General features: G+C 39.9%; 1 protein-coding gene across 3 annotated transcripts in view; it reads right to left on the bottom strand.

Annotated features, from left to right (window-relative positions):
• Positions 1-13708, bottom strand: part of FUT9 (fucosyltransferase 9) — a 182852-nt gene that overhangs the window by 71759 nt on the left and 97385 nt on the right. For 2 of the 3 annotated variants that reach the window (XM_044273614.1, XM_044273613.1), the window contains one exon: positions 12434-12592. The exons of the other annotated variant lie outside the window; for it this stretch is intronic. The gene's annotated coding sequence lies outside the window, so the exon portion shown is untranslated. The remainder of the gene's footprint in view (positions 1-12433; positions 12593-13708) is intronic. 3 annotated transcript variants of the gene reach the window in all.

Raw genomic sequence — 13708 nt, 5'->3', positions numbered from 1 at the left:
ATAACTTTACATTTATCAGCAGTCAGTATATTCTCAAACACTCACAGGCCCAGATTTACTAATGTGTCTGCACCTAAAATCTGTCTAAAAGTGTCACAAATGGGAGCAGTTGTGGTGCAGTTTTGCAAAACTAGGGTTTCTACCCTTTTTCCTGCCTAGTCTGAAAAGGACGGGGAGCGTATAGAAAAGAGGCATGGCCTAAGAGAGAAAGGGGAGTGGCTTATGCGCTATATTGCACCTAAATTAGGTCATAATTCTGACATACAACTCAGTCTCAAAGTAAGCCAACCAATAGTTGGTATAGAGTCAGAGAAAAGTGTCTATCCCTGCACCACATTTATCCAGCCTGAGCCCCTGTGATAAATCTGCTGCACGTCTAGACAGCCGACGTTTATGCCATCTACAAGATTAGTAAATCTGGGCCACAGTGTCCGAGTCAGCTTGTAATTTATGAATATCTTTCATTGCAGATGACACGTATCTTGATTATCTGCCAAAATATAAGCAGTGCTATTATTACCATCCTCTATATCATGAATAAGTTAAAAAATAGAGATGCAAACCATGGGGTACACTACTTATAACCAGACAGGGACCACAACTCTCTGGATACAGTCCCTGACCCATCTATGAATGACAAAAACAAGTCCAAAAACCCTTCATTAAAAGCTGTCCCTTTATCCAGGCTTCTAATGGGACAATTCAGCAGGCGACTATCGGGAAGGAAGCTTTCCTTCCTGGCAAGTGCCTGCTCATCAGTGGAGGTGACCGCTGCATTTACATGCAGTGCAGCAATTTCCTCCAGAGTATGGGGAGGCGCGATCAGTAATGCCATCACCCGTCCCCATACAGACTCATTGTTTTCCAGCAGCAGAGGCTGTTTAGACATCATGATTTGCTGCCGACAAACAGTGATTTAGGTGTCCGCATGAAAGCTGCCAGATAATCGCTAACAAGTGTTCCTACGAACGTTTGTTAGCGATTATCTGACAAAGAATAGGCCTGTGTAAAGCGGCCTCAAATCATATCCTCATAAAAACAAATCAGGTTGGTCTGACAACTTCTGTCCTTGGTAAAACTGCTATCACTGGTCTATAATTCCCATTGTTTGTGGCCAATCCAAATGTAGGCCATTTTACATGTAAAATATTTCAAGGATTCCATTATGTTGCCAAAGTGCAGTTTGAAAATGTACCCACAACAATGAGCATGGAAAAGTATTTTCAGTAGAATAAAGCTACAGTATTGCTGTTGATATCGCTAGGAGGAATCATACCATTATTGATTTTTAGGTCTTCACAAACCTATCAGAGATTTTCTTATTAGAAAAGCAGATGAGATGTTATTGGATTTCACATAAAACGTGACCAAAACCTTCAGATCTTTTATTTTCAATCGAAACTACCAACCTGAAATATTGTAACATTTATCTAATAGCTCACGTAGTAGTCTTTCTGACATAGCAGATTAGCAATCAATTGTGTTAGAAAAGGTAAAGCAGTCCATAGGACAAATTAGCAGGGAACTAACATTATAAAATTAACATGGGATCAGTTTCAAATGAATTCTAAATAAACTTGTATTACACTATGAATTCATATGGTCAAAAAAGGGCACATATAAAAGAGATGTATTTTGTAGTACAATATCCACAATGAATCTGCAGGAAAATCAGCAAGAGTTACATGCAGAGTTTGACACAGATTTAACTGCAGATTTTCCCTTCTTTATTGCACTACATGCAGATTTAAAATTCACACCAAATGTCAAACTATGAGTGGACACTTATTCTGCAGCATGTGTTCAGATTTTTTTTTTTATCTCATTTTATTTGCAGCTAAAATGCAAAAATGGTTGTCCAATTTGAAACAGTCTTTCAACATACAATACAGGGAAAAAGTATTTACCCCTTCCCAATTTCTACTACTTTTCACATTTTTCACAAGTGAATGTTTCTGACCATCACACTACTTTTAATATTAAACAAAGATAAGCCAAATAACATTTTTTCAATCATTACTTCCTTTATTGGAGGAAAAATGCTCTTCTGCCCTACCTGGCCCTACATGAAAAGGTACCCTCTTACCTATTAAATCAGAAAGTTAACTAAGTTCAGTTGACAATTGGGTTCAACTTCAGTAGCAATGTCTAAGCGACTGCAATAGCTGTTGAATCTAAACATCACGTATAAAGAACCTAACTGGCAATGTGAAGAAGACTACACAGAGCATGGTGAACTGATGTCCCTTGGGCCCACTAGAGGAAACAATTCTGAGGGCCCACCCTCTGTGTATATAACACCTTAAGGGCCCTCTTTTATTAGGGGTCTATTATTGTCAGAACTTAGGGCCCATTGGAGGATCCTCTGACCTGTCTGACCCTGGTATCGACCACTCATCCAGGAGGTCACAAAAAAGCCCAGGTGAACATCTAAAGGACCGCACGCCTCATTTGTCTCAGTTAAGGTCAATGTACATGATTCCACAATAAGAAAAGCATCCATTGGATAGCTGCAGAATGAAATCCAAGGCTGACCTAAAAATAATACAAAGGCTTATCTCGCACTTGTGAAAAAAACATCTATATGACTCCCAAGACTATTGGGATAATGGTATGTGGACTGATGAGTCAATGGTAGAATGTATTGGAAGGATGTGAGTCCCGTTACAACTGCCATAAAGCTAACACTGCATTCCAACATAAAAACACTATAACAACAGTCATACATGGTAAAATGGTCTGGGGATGCTTAACTTCTGCAGGACATTGATGACTTTTCATAACTGATGAAGCCATGAATTCAGAAAACCCTGAAGAAGACTGCTCACCCATCAGTTTGTAACCTAACGCTCAGGTATAGTTGTGTAAATCCGAAGTCAAGCCAGCACCGCCTGTGTAATCTGTCGTGCAAGGACCCGGTCCAGTCCGCAAACAATCCAGGAAAAGGGAAAAACAGTATATACAGCACTTTCATCTCAGTGTTGGACATCTTTTCATTTTTCTCCTGCAGCTGGGTTGTGCATCAGAACAATGATCCAAAGCACACAAGCAAGTCCATGTCTAAATGGCTCAACACAATCAAAATTCTCATTTGAATCCCTTTGAGATGCTGTGGAAAGACCTTACACAGGCAATTTATGCCTGAAAACCCTCCAGTGTAGCTGAATTAAATAAATTCTGCAAAGAAGAGTGGGCCAGAATTCCTCCACAGCAATATAAAAGACTCATCGGCAGCTGTCGCAAACATTTGATTGCTGTTGTTACTGCCAAGGGTGGGAAAAACAGTCATTAGGTTTACGCAGGCAATTACTTTTTTACATGGGTGATATAGGGTTTAAATAAATCTATATCTTCAATAAATGGAGTGATTATTTAAAGATCATCTGTCTGCATGATCAATCCTATTAAACCAGACATACAGCCTGGTAGGGTTGATCATGCTGATAAAAAACGATACCCTCATTATGACTGTGACTGCATTGGTGGAAAAAAAATGCTTTTTACTTATATGCAAATGACCTAGTTCGAGCACCAAGTGGCCTACCAGAGCCACCAGAGCACCAATTGGTTTCACACCTTCAGCTTCAGTCCCCCCACCTTCCCCTGGATTGATAGGGCTAGACATCTCATCTAGCTCTGTGTTCTTGTGCCTGCTGATATCCAAGCGCCAAGACCTGTCATGTGTGCCTGTGTTGTGTTTATTGGTCTCAGAATTTGCTCAGTGTATCTCCTCCTGTGCCCCAAACAGCGCACATACTAACTGAGCAAGCGCCGATACCATTAAACACAGTGCAGACACAAGATGACACGTCTTGGTGCTTGGTCAGCTGGAATCTGATTTCTGTTTTCAACTTACATGCATATTTAAGTGGTAATACAACAATTTTGGGATAGTCACTGCTGTCAATGAGGCAATCATCCATATGTATTCAATAGAGATGAGCAAATTTCTAGAAATTCTTATTGAGTCGGATTCTAATGAATTGGCCATCACATTTGATTCTGTCTAAATAAATTCAGTCTAAATCGAAAGTACCCTGACTGCCCTGAAAAGTCATGTAAGACACTCTGAGGTCTCCTAGGACTGTGTCCAACCCCTTTAAAGCTCTTTTAACGCCAAGACAGCATTATTAATGACAAAGTGACATACTGTATATGGCTATGGGTAAACGGTCTGTTTAAGCTACTTTCACATCTGTGCTTTCCCTTTCCGCTATTGAGATCCATCACTGGATCTAAATAGCTGGGGAAACGCTTCCGTTTTGTCCCCATTCATTGTCAATGGGGACAAAACTGAACTGAATGAAACGGAATGCACCAGAATGCATTTTGTTCCATTTTGTTGCATCCCCATTGCGGACAGAATTACGTGCAAGCTGCATTTTTCTGTCTGCCATGTGGTGCCGAGACTCTGACACAAAAGTAAACGGATCAGTCCACCATTGACTTACCATGGTTTTTGTGCTGGATCTGTCTTGGCTATTCTAGAGATAATACAATCGGACCCGTTCATAACGGATGCAGACGGTTGTATTATTATGACGGAAGCATTTTTGCTGATCCATGACGGAGTGTATTACTGTACAGCGGTGGCACGAAGAGCACGGCATCATAGCAACCAATGATGCCGTTTGCTTGTGCACCCAGCAGGACGGGTTTTCACAGACCGTGGTCCGTGAAAATCCATGTATGTGTGAATGAGGTCTTAGCTGAATGATGCCCTCCTCAGAAAATGGTAATTTATAATATAATGTAGAGTAGAACCAGACCAGCAGAGGTGGCCAATGGACTTGTTTGACTTATTGTCTAATGGGGTGTGTTGGGGTTCTGTTTTGACAGCAATAATATCATTGCTGACAAGAGTGCCAGTTACCCTGATTGAACCCCCGACAGAAAGCCACAGTGCATATGTGTACAAAGCCAAATAAACTATACATATAAGTATCTTATTACTATAGATACCTTTGGGGGCTCAGCAGAAGCAAGTGATGCCAGGCTGAAGTGAACTTTGCCTCAGTGGTTATGACAAACCTTGCAATCACAGTGTCCTCCACAGCCAATTATCGAAATCATATTATGTCCTATGTTATCGCAATAAAGGAAGAATAACAAGTATATATACCAAGAGCATGGCGCATAGGTAAAAAAAGAACCGTGGTCTTCTTTATTAAATGTACATGTTAAGTTGTGCTCATTTTCCTAGCTTCTTTTTCATTCCGTTTCATCCAATTTTTATAACGGTAGGTACTATAAAAAGCTGATCTGCTCTGGCATTAGATTGTATCTCTGGTACTAGTAAATGGTTATTTATGAAGATGGCTATAGCACACACTATATGCTAATCTCAAAGAGGTCAGCAGGAGACGTACATCTGAGAAGAACATCAAGCTAAGATAAATTGAATACAAGAGATAGCTCCTTCTTGAATATGTATTCAGGGCTCCTTGCTCATCTATGCCGCAAGATTATGTAAATACCACTGAAGCTCATAACACTGCTGGCAGCAACAAATTAGATAAAATTATTTTTCACATTCAATGCAATTTATTCAACTCAACCATAATATAAGCAGATTGAAGGTAGGGTTTATAGAACTGGCATGCTACATCTTCTTTCTTTCTTTCAATTCTAATACTGTATGTTATTTCTAAGCCCAATATATACATTGTATATATACGTATTACTTTATGACATAAGACTAAAGACAGCAGAGGCATAGCTATAAGGGTCAACCAGGCCCCTAAACCAGGGGGACCCACAGGCCTCCACATCACACTGATGCTAAGAGACCAACATGGCTGCGAGGTCCTCACTGTCCAAAAAGTTACATCCTGGACAACAGCCTAAAGAAGTAGGCAAACACTGGGCCCCAGGCATGCAGAAATAATGAGATATACCTGGATTTTAATACTGATGACTTATTCTCAGGATAGGCAATCAATATGAGATCGGTGGAACTCTGAATCCCGGCCGATCATCTGTTTCAGTGTAGCTTCGCTGCCAGAACTACACAGCTCTGTCTATTGTGCAGTAAACAGAACAGGTTACTGCAGTATTGTTCTCATTGAGATTGTAGTGAATGACATACTTCTGGCTCTAGAGCCACTCTGAAATAGCTGATCGGCAGGGTTGCAGAGTATCGGACCCGCACTGTTCAGATATTGATATTGATGATGCAATTTTAAAGTCTTGAACAACCACTTAAATCCTTTCACTGCCCTCACTGCCTTACTCCAAAGATTTCCTACATCACTTCACAGTTCTAGACTGCCAGGGATATTGGAATTAACCCAATACACTGCCCAAGACCTTCGGTTACACAGACATTAACCTTTTAACTGCCATTAACCATGATATATATTAACATTTACGCCTTCACTGCCCTGGAGCATCAGGCATACTGACATTAGACTCTTTACTGGCCACAGTCATCGGGGATTCTTACATTAAAGGGGTCGACCAATATCTAAATTTGTCAAAATGCCATATACAGAAGGATTGAGTGAATAGGGTTTGGATTGCTGTATCCGAACCCGATTCTTTTAAAAAAACGACGTTAAGAATATTTGCTCCGTCCTACTGTAAAAATGTATAGCCTCCATGGTGGTCTTTCTGAAGTTTCTGCAAATATTGCGAAACTTACTTTGTCTCGCCTCTATAACGTGTAACTTTGTTTATTTGCATAAATTACTTTATCAAAATACGAAGCTGAACTCGGCACAAAGATGACTGTCAGCTGATCCATTGAAGGCCCCCAGCTGCACCAGCGTCAGTGATGTAAACATGCTTACCAGGCTAGGACTGCCCTACAGGGGTACATGTGAATCCCCCAGTCAGCCCCTGAGCAAGGTGGCCCCTAGTCTCCCACCCCCTGCACAAGTGGCACATAACACAGTAGACTTACTGCACCATGTACATATATTCAATGTACAGCACCTCAACCACCTTATTATTATAGACATGATCAGAGCTGAGATGACTTCTAGGTATAGAGGAAGGCTACCAGTGTCCTCTTTTTCCCAGGACCTACTTTCTCAAAGTTGCTGCAGGGACCTCCATATTCAATCATCTGGTAGCATCATGCTTCTGTGTGAGCAAGTCATATTTGAATGTATACTTACGGCCAGCCTCCCATTTTACTGGTGGGCCCTAGGCACCCCAGTTCGTCACCGATACTTACTGTACCTGTCACTCAACGTGTCCATGGCCAGCAAATGCACACATCTGGTGCATGCTCAGATACAGCAGATTCTGCTGTCTGTCTCTGTGCATGTGCCTGATTGGCCCTCCAGAACCTGCACAGAAAAGAAGGTTCCCAGGAGCAGCCAGAGGAAGTGGTCACCACATCTTGCAGGCCATGGATGTGGAGGGTGACAGGTAAGTAACTGGGTGCCTTAAAGAGGTCAGCTGGGGGACAGTATACATTCATGTATGCTTGTATGTAGCATACATGACCGTATATCGCATTTTGACAAAGTACATTAGAAATTGACCTGGTTACTGCAATTTGCTTGGGTGCCGTTTTAATAAATTGTAAATCACATCAAGAATTGGTAAAAACTATAGACTGCGAAAAGTAAACAAAAATTGCAATTAAATATAATATGGTGCAAAATAAATGGAGAGGAATTGAGTTTTGTGTTCTATGACTTTCACTTTCACTTTTGTATTAATCAGGTACAGTACTGTTAACCTACAGGCATGTATTTTCTTTTGTAGATTATTTATGTCATATGAAAAGTACACCTATCATTATAAATGCAGTGCTTGTGTAGCTATAGTATTAAAGGAAATACAATGTTCTACCAGGATAATACTTATGTATTAGATATTAGATATTTCAGCTCAGTGTACACTATGTAATTGGTCCTCACTAGAACATGGGTAAATAGCATGATTATTTATGTGGCTGTGGCCTGTTGCTAGGAAACAACACACACTTTAATTTTTCTGCAGTTAAAGAATTCCAGTTTTAATGATTGCCATATTTTTCCACCCTATAAGACACACCTGCCTATAAGGCGCACCTAGGTTTTAGAGGAGAAAAATAAGAAACAAAAATCATTTTCTTCAGACCTCAGATCAGACCCCCAATGTTGATCAGAGCTCAGCTCAGACCTCCAATGTTAATCAGACCTCAGCTCAGACCCCCAGTCAGTCCCACAATGTTAATCAGACCTCAACTCAGAGCCTCAATCAGCCCTCAGATCAGACCCCAATGTTAGTTATACCCCAGCTTAGGCCCTCAATCAGACCTCAGATCATACCCCTACTGTTAATTAGACCTCAGCTCAGAACCCCAATCAGACCTGAGATCACACCCTCATTTTTGATCATTTAAACAGAACGCAGATCAGACAAAAAAAAATAAAAAAAAAAATCAACTCACCTCTCTTGCTCCAGATGCCGCTACTCCTGAGATTCAGACCTCTTCCTGCTGCACTGTGCAGTGACCCAATGTTGCACAGCGTGAGGTTGAAGAGCGCACTTCTGTCCTCATGCTGTATGCAGGTCACAGCACAGTATGTGGCACTGCCAGGATAAGACCAGGGAGCGTTGAGTACCACCAGCCCAAGGATCACTGCATTCACCACTCCCCAGTCCTACTATACTAATGAGCTCTTCCATAATGGAAGCACTCATTAGTATAAGGACTATAAGACACACTGCCATTTCTCCCCCACTTTGGGCAGTTATACAATTTTCTAATACACAAATATTTAAAATATACACACAATAGCCTCTCTCAAAAAAAAATGCTATAGCCCATTTTAGTCCAGTAAAATACGTCCGTAGTAGATCTAAATAGGACTAAAGATGGCATCCGTTATAGGACCTCAAATCTGTCATGTTACCTTTGGCATTCAGTTAACTGTCCAGGTATCTAACAGGTTAACAGCAGTTTATTGAGATGCAGTACATATGTATACAGTATATACAATATTACTGCCGGCAGTAGCATTCCATGTCTCTCAGTGTCTGTGCAGAAGTACATCTGACATTGTTCTCCCTGTCTTCCCTGTATGTATTGTGGTTTTATTTTTTTTACAGTTAACTTTATTAACAGCATGACAACATCACCTAGAAACGGGCAGCCATTTTAAAAATAATCTACAAATAACCTGAAAACAGGCAGCCATGTAAACACATATAGTGAAGCTGTTGTTGTAATAACGACAATGGTTTTTACCTTTAGTCCTATATAGCTATTCCACCGAAGTGTCCTGTGTGCTGGCCCAGCACATATGTCATGTAACACTATTGCTTACTAAATGTCAGTGAGTGTCACATGACTGATGCCATGTTTCAGTTAGGCCATGTATACATTACACAAGACTCACTGATTCATGGGCTAAACCATTCTACTGCGCAGATAGGGGTCAACAATTTGATATAAGAAAAGTATTTAAGCACAATTTTAACTATATATATAATAGTTTCCTATTATATAAACGTATACATTTGGAAAATAAAAACCAGAATACTCCTTGTTGTTTTGTATAGGTGGGACTGATGACCAACTTCTACACTAACACACAGAAAGAATATATACTCTAACACTGATGTGGATTGCGGGGTGACAACCTGAGTCAGAATCGTACCAGCATTAGTTGCTAGGCAACAGACTTGCCTTGGAAACTCATGTACTTGTAAGACTTTTTCTTTTATAGAATGAAGTTAATAATATACAAAAATGCACAAATAATAACTAGCAATACCTATTGATGAAATAGTTCACCAATCACATAATAAGCATGATGACAAGAATAATTATTGGTGAAAGCAAAGCACATTTTGCTATATGGTTCATAAATGTTGTACCAGTCTGAATTCAGACCTCAGTATTACATAAAAAATTTATATCATCTAGATGACCTATTCTGTCCTGAAATATGTGCCTGCTCTCTCTTTACCACTAACTTTCTGCCTGAGCCTATGGTCATTTCATTGATTCAGAGTGCTTGTTACACAACATTATTACTACAGTATGTTGCAGCTGATATGGGCCAGGCTGTCATCTATGGCTAAAAATCCACCACTAAATGCTCTAAAATTCAAGGATATAAGTTGTCACTTAAAGGGGTTGTCCGGGATCAAGATTTTTTTTTAAAAAAACAGTTAAATCACTATTAATAGCGGTTTGAAGGTCCCCCCAGATGTTTTTAGGTATTTTTACACTTCAGCAGGGCTCCTACAGTCCCCCACTGATTGTTTACCTTTCTGTTTATGTGCAGCAACTTCCTGCCTCAATGCTTTCTGGGTCCCAGCGCAGCTAAACGCCTCCTTCCTTACTAAGAATGCGCCCTGCTCGGCGAGGGGCATGGCTTAGCGCTGCGATGGGCGTGGCTTCGCGGCGTGAGGGGCGTGGCTTAGCGCTTCTGTTGCCGCATAGTTACTGCCCCTCCATGCGCTTGGAATAATTAGAGGCTGACGGTGACGTCACCGGGCTCCTTGTGAAGCGGAAGGAGAGGCTTCACTATGCAGAAAGGGACCCGGTACGTCACTGACTGTGATAGAAACTGCACTTCCGGCTAAAAATTTGTCAAGTTAAAAAGAGCCATCAGAAATGTCTGGTAAGGGAAGGACATGGAAGGAATGTAATATTTAGGGGACCATTGTACATGTAGACCCATGTCCCCAATCCTGGACAACCCCTTTAAGGGATATGTGGTTAATATAAAAGATTCAGCTTGTGAATGTACCATTAATAACAAACATGTATACTGTACATTATCCAATTTAAATTTACTATTTAAAACACAAATATTTTTAAGTTTCTTATTATTTATATACAGATTTAAAATGTTATTTTTTACGGGAATTAATAAAATAAAATTACTGAAAGTATTAAATATTACTTTATTATAAATGCATTCCCAAATACCATTCATTAGTTATTATGACTTGTTTTGTCTACGAAGCAATTATTATGGGAAATAAAATGGCCGCACTCCTATTAGTGCACACAAAACCTGTCCTAATCACTTAGCAGGACAAGTTACTTCACAACACTGAGCTAAAGAGCTGCCTTATCCTCCTCTCTGTTCTACTTGTCAGGGATTATGATCCTGAATACAACAGATCTTTAGCTGAATCTCTGTAGGAATGGAGACATAAAGTACGAAGAGGATGGACAGGACAGACTGTGGTAATGTGGGGTTGTGGTAATGGAGACTGCATACAAGTGCTGCTGCTCAATAGTCACGTCCCCACCCTGCTCTCTGTCCTTCATGTCTCTTCATGAACTCCATTCTTACAGAAATTCAGATGAAGATCTTATCAGCTTTATTCAGGATTATAATCCCTGACAATCAGAGCAGAGAGGAGGATGAGGCAGCTCTTTAGCTCAGTGTTGTGAAGTAACTTGTCCTCCTGTATGATTAGGACAGCTTTTGTGTGTACTAACAGGACGGAGGCCATTTTATTTCTCCTAATGATTGCTCCCTAGACAAAACAAGCCATTATAACTAATGAAAGGTATTCGGGAATAAATTTATAATAAAGCAATATTTTTCAGTAATTTTATTTTATGAATTCCCATAAAACTCCAATGTCTCTTTATAAAACCAGGGGCTGCACATCGTAATTCCATAATCAACATAGTGCCTGTACCATGACTACAGCATGCATCCACTTTCCTCTTAGTCATTCATACTTACCACTTATTCTCATTCATAAATTAAATCTATAGTTTTATTATATATTCATAGTTAAAATAAGTCTACACATCTAGAGCTGTAACCAAACAGAACATTATAATAAGGTTTGATTTCCAAACTTATGAAATTATGCTTGCACAAAACTATACAGTGGTCACTGAAGATACAATGGCCTCAGGATATTATATTTTCAACATACAATCGTCTTTCCTGGGCTATTGTAATTTAAAACCAGACTTAACATAGAATGCCTCAGACACTGATGATCTGGGGTATTTGTGATTGACTGGAAGTTGGCCATTTCACTGGTAAACCACCCGCATTGGTTATCTAGTAGTGCCTCTCTCATGTACAGTGCAGTTCTACATGTTCTGTATTGTTCTATACCTGTGCAAGATTAAACTGCCTTTGGACACCAGGTGTATTTTAGGCATTTTATTTTATTTTCCTGGTACACTATGTACCAATACTCTGTGTACACTATGTACAGGACACTGAAGAAAAAGAAATAGCTTCCAAAGGCTGAAAATCTATTTTATATGTAAGGACTTGCCTTATCTCCACTAGATAGTAGCGGTGAGGCACCACTTGTGCTGTATATAAACCTTTAAGTTTCTGAACCACCTTAATTCCACTTGTTCTGTTGAACATAGCTTCAATGCGTCGCTACTCTTTCTAGTGGCTCTTCACTTGGGGCATATTTACATAGGACGATACTACATATATGTTATATTAAGTTAAATAGCTCACAGGAAATGCAGAAGTGCCATTACCTTCACTTTTTTGTCCTTACTTCTGAGTCATCTGCCTAAAGAAGCCCAAGTGGATAATAAAGGCCTCAGGTTGTTTGGTCTCTTAAGTTTCCAGAACTGCTGGACATATTTGTTGATGTGGTGAAATCAAGACTCATTTGAGCCTGTAACTTTCTTTATCTAAAAAGGAAAAGAGGAAGAAAAAAAAAACATTTTTGCATACATATTGGAATACTTATATTGATCCAGAGTTCCAGCCTGTAGTATACCCCAGAGCTACTGCTACTGCTGTTGGAAAACAGAACGTTCAATATGTATTGAGAAAATTGTGCTCTCCAGGGCAGGTGTCTATATGAAGAGACATGAAGAGAAATGCTGTCCAGGACCCTGATAATTTCACGCCAAGAAGTCCTGCCTCTGGTCTATTGTATATTAGTAATACGAGAACCCATACACCCACTTTCCTGCCAGTCTCTTCAGGGTAAAGTTTCTACTTTGTACAAAGGACATGCTTCTCTATATACATAAACCAAATCAAATACAATACATTAATGTCATAATTATGTAGTGGATGACACTTCTTTATAAGCACAGTCAGGTCCATAAATATTAGGACAGCAACACAATTCTAAAAATTTTTGTCTCTATACACCACCACAATGGATTTGAAATGAAACGAACAAGTGCTTTAACTCCAGACTGTCAGCTTTAATTTGAGGGTATTTACATCCAAATCAGGTGAACAGTGTAGGAATTACAACAGTTTGCATATGTGCCTCCCACTTGTTAAGGAACCAAAAGTAATGGGACAATTGGCTTCTCAGTTGTTCCATGGCCAGGTGTGTGTTATTCCCTCATTATCCCAATTACAATGAGCAGATAAAAGGTCCAGAGTTCATTTCAAGTGTGCTATTTGCATTTGGAATCTGTTGCTGTCAACTCTCAAGATGAGATCCAAAGTGCTGTTACTATCAGTAAAGCAAGCCATCATTAGGCTGAAAAAAACAAAACAAACCCATCATAGAGATAGCAAAAACATTAGGTGTGGCCTAAACAACTGTTTGGAACATTCTTAAAAAGAAGGAACGCACCGGTGAGCTCAGCAACACCAAAAGACCCGGAAAACCACGGAAAACAACTGTGGTGGATGACATGAAGAATTCTTTCCCTGGTGAAGAAAACAGTTGGCCAGAACACTCTCCAGGAGGTAGGTGTATGTGTGTCAAAGTCAACAATCAAGAGAAGACTTCACCAGAATTAATGCAGAGGGTTCACCACAAGATGTAAACCATTGGT

This window comes from Bufo gargarizans, unplaced genomic scaffold, assembly GCF_014858855.1.
Source record: "Bufo gargarizans isolate SCDJY-AF-19 unplaced genomic scaffold, ASM1485885v1 fragScaff_scaffold_796_pilon:::fragment_2:::debris, whole genome shotgun sequence".
Lineage (NCBI taxonomy): Eukaryota > Metazoa > Chordata > Amphibia > Anura > Bufonidae > Bufo > Bufo gargarizans.
The sequence above is the reverse complement of the archived record's forward strand: the minus strand, read 5'-3'. Positions and strand labels throughout refer to the sequence as shown.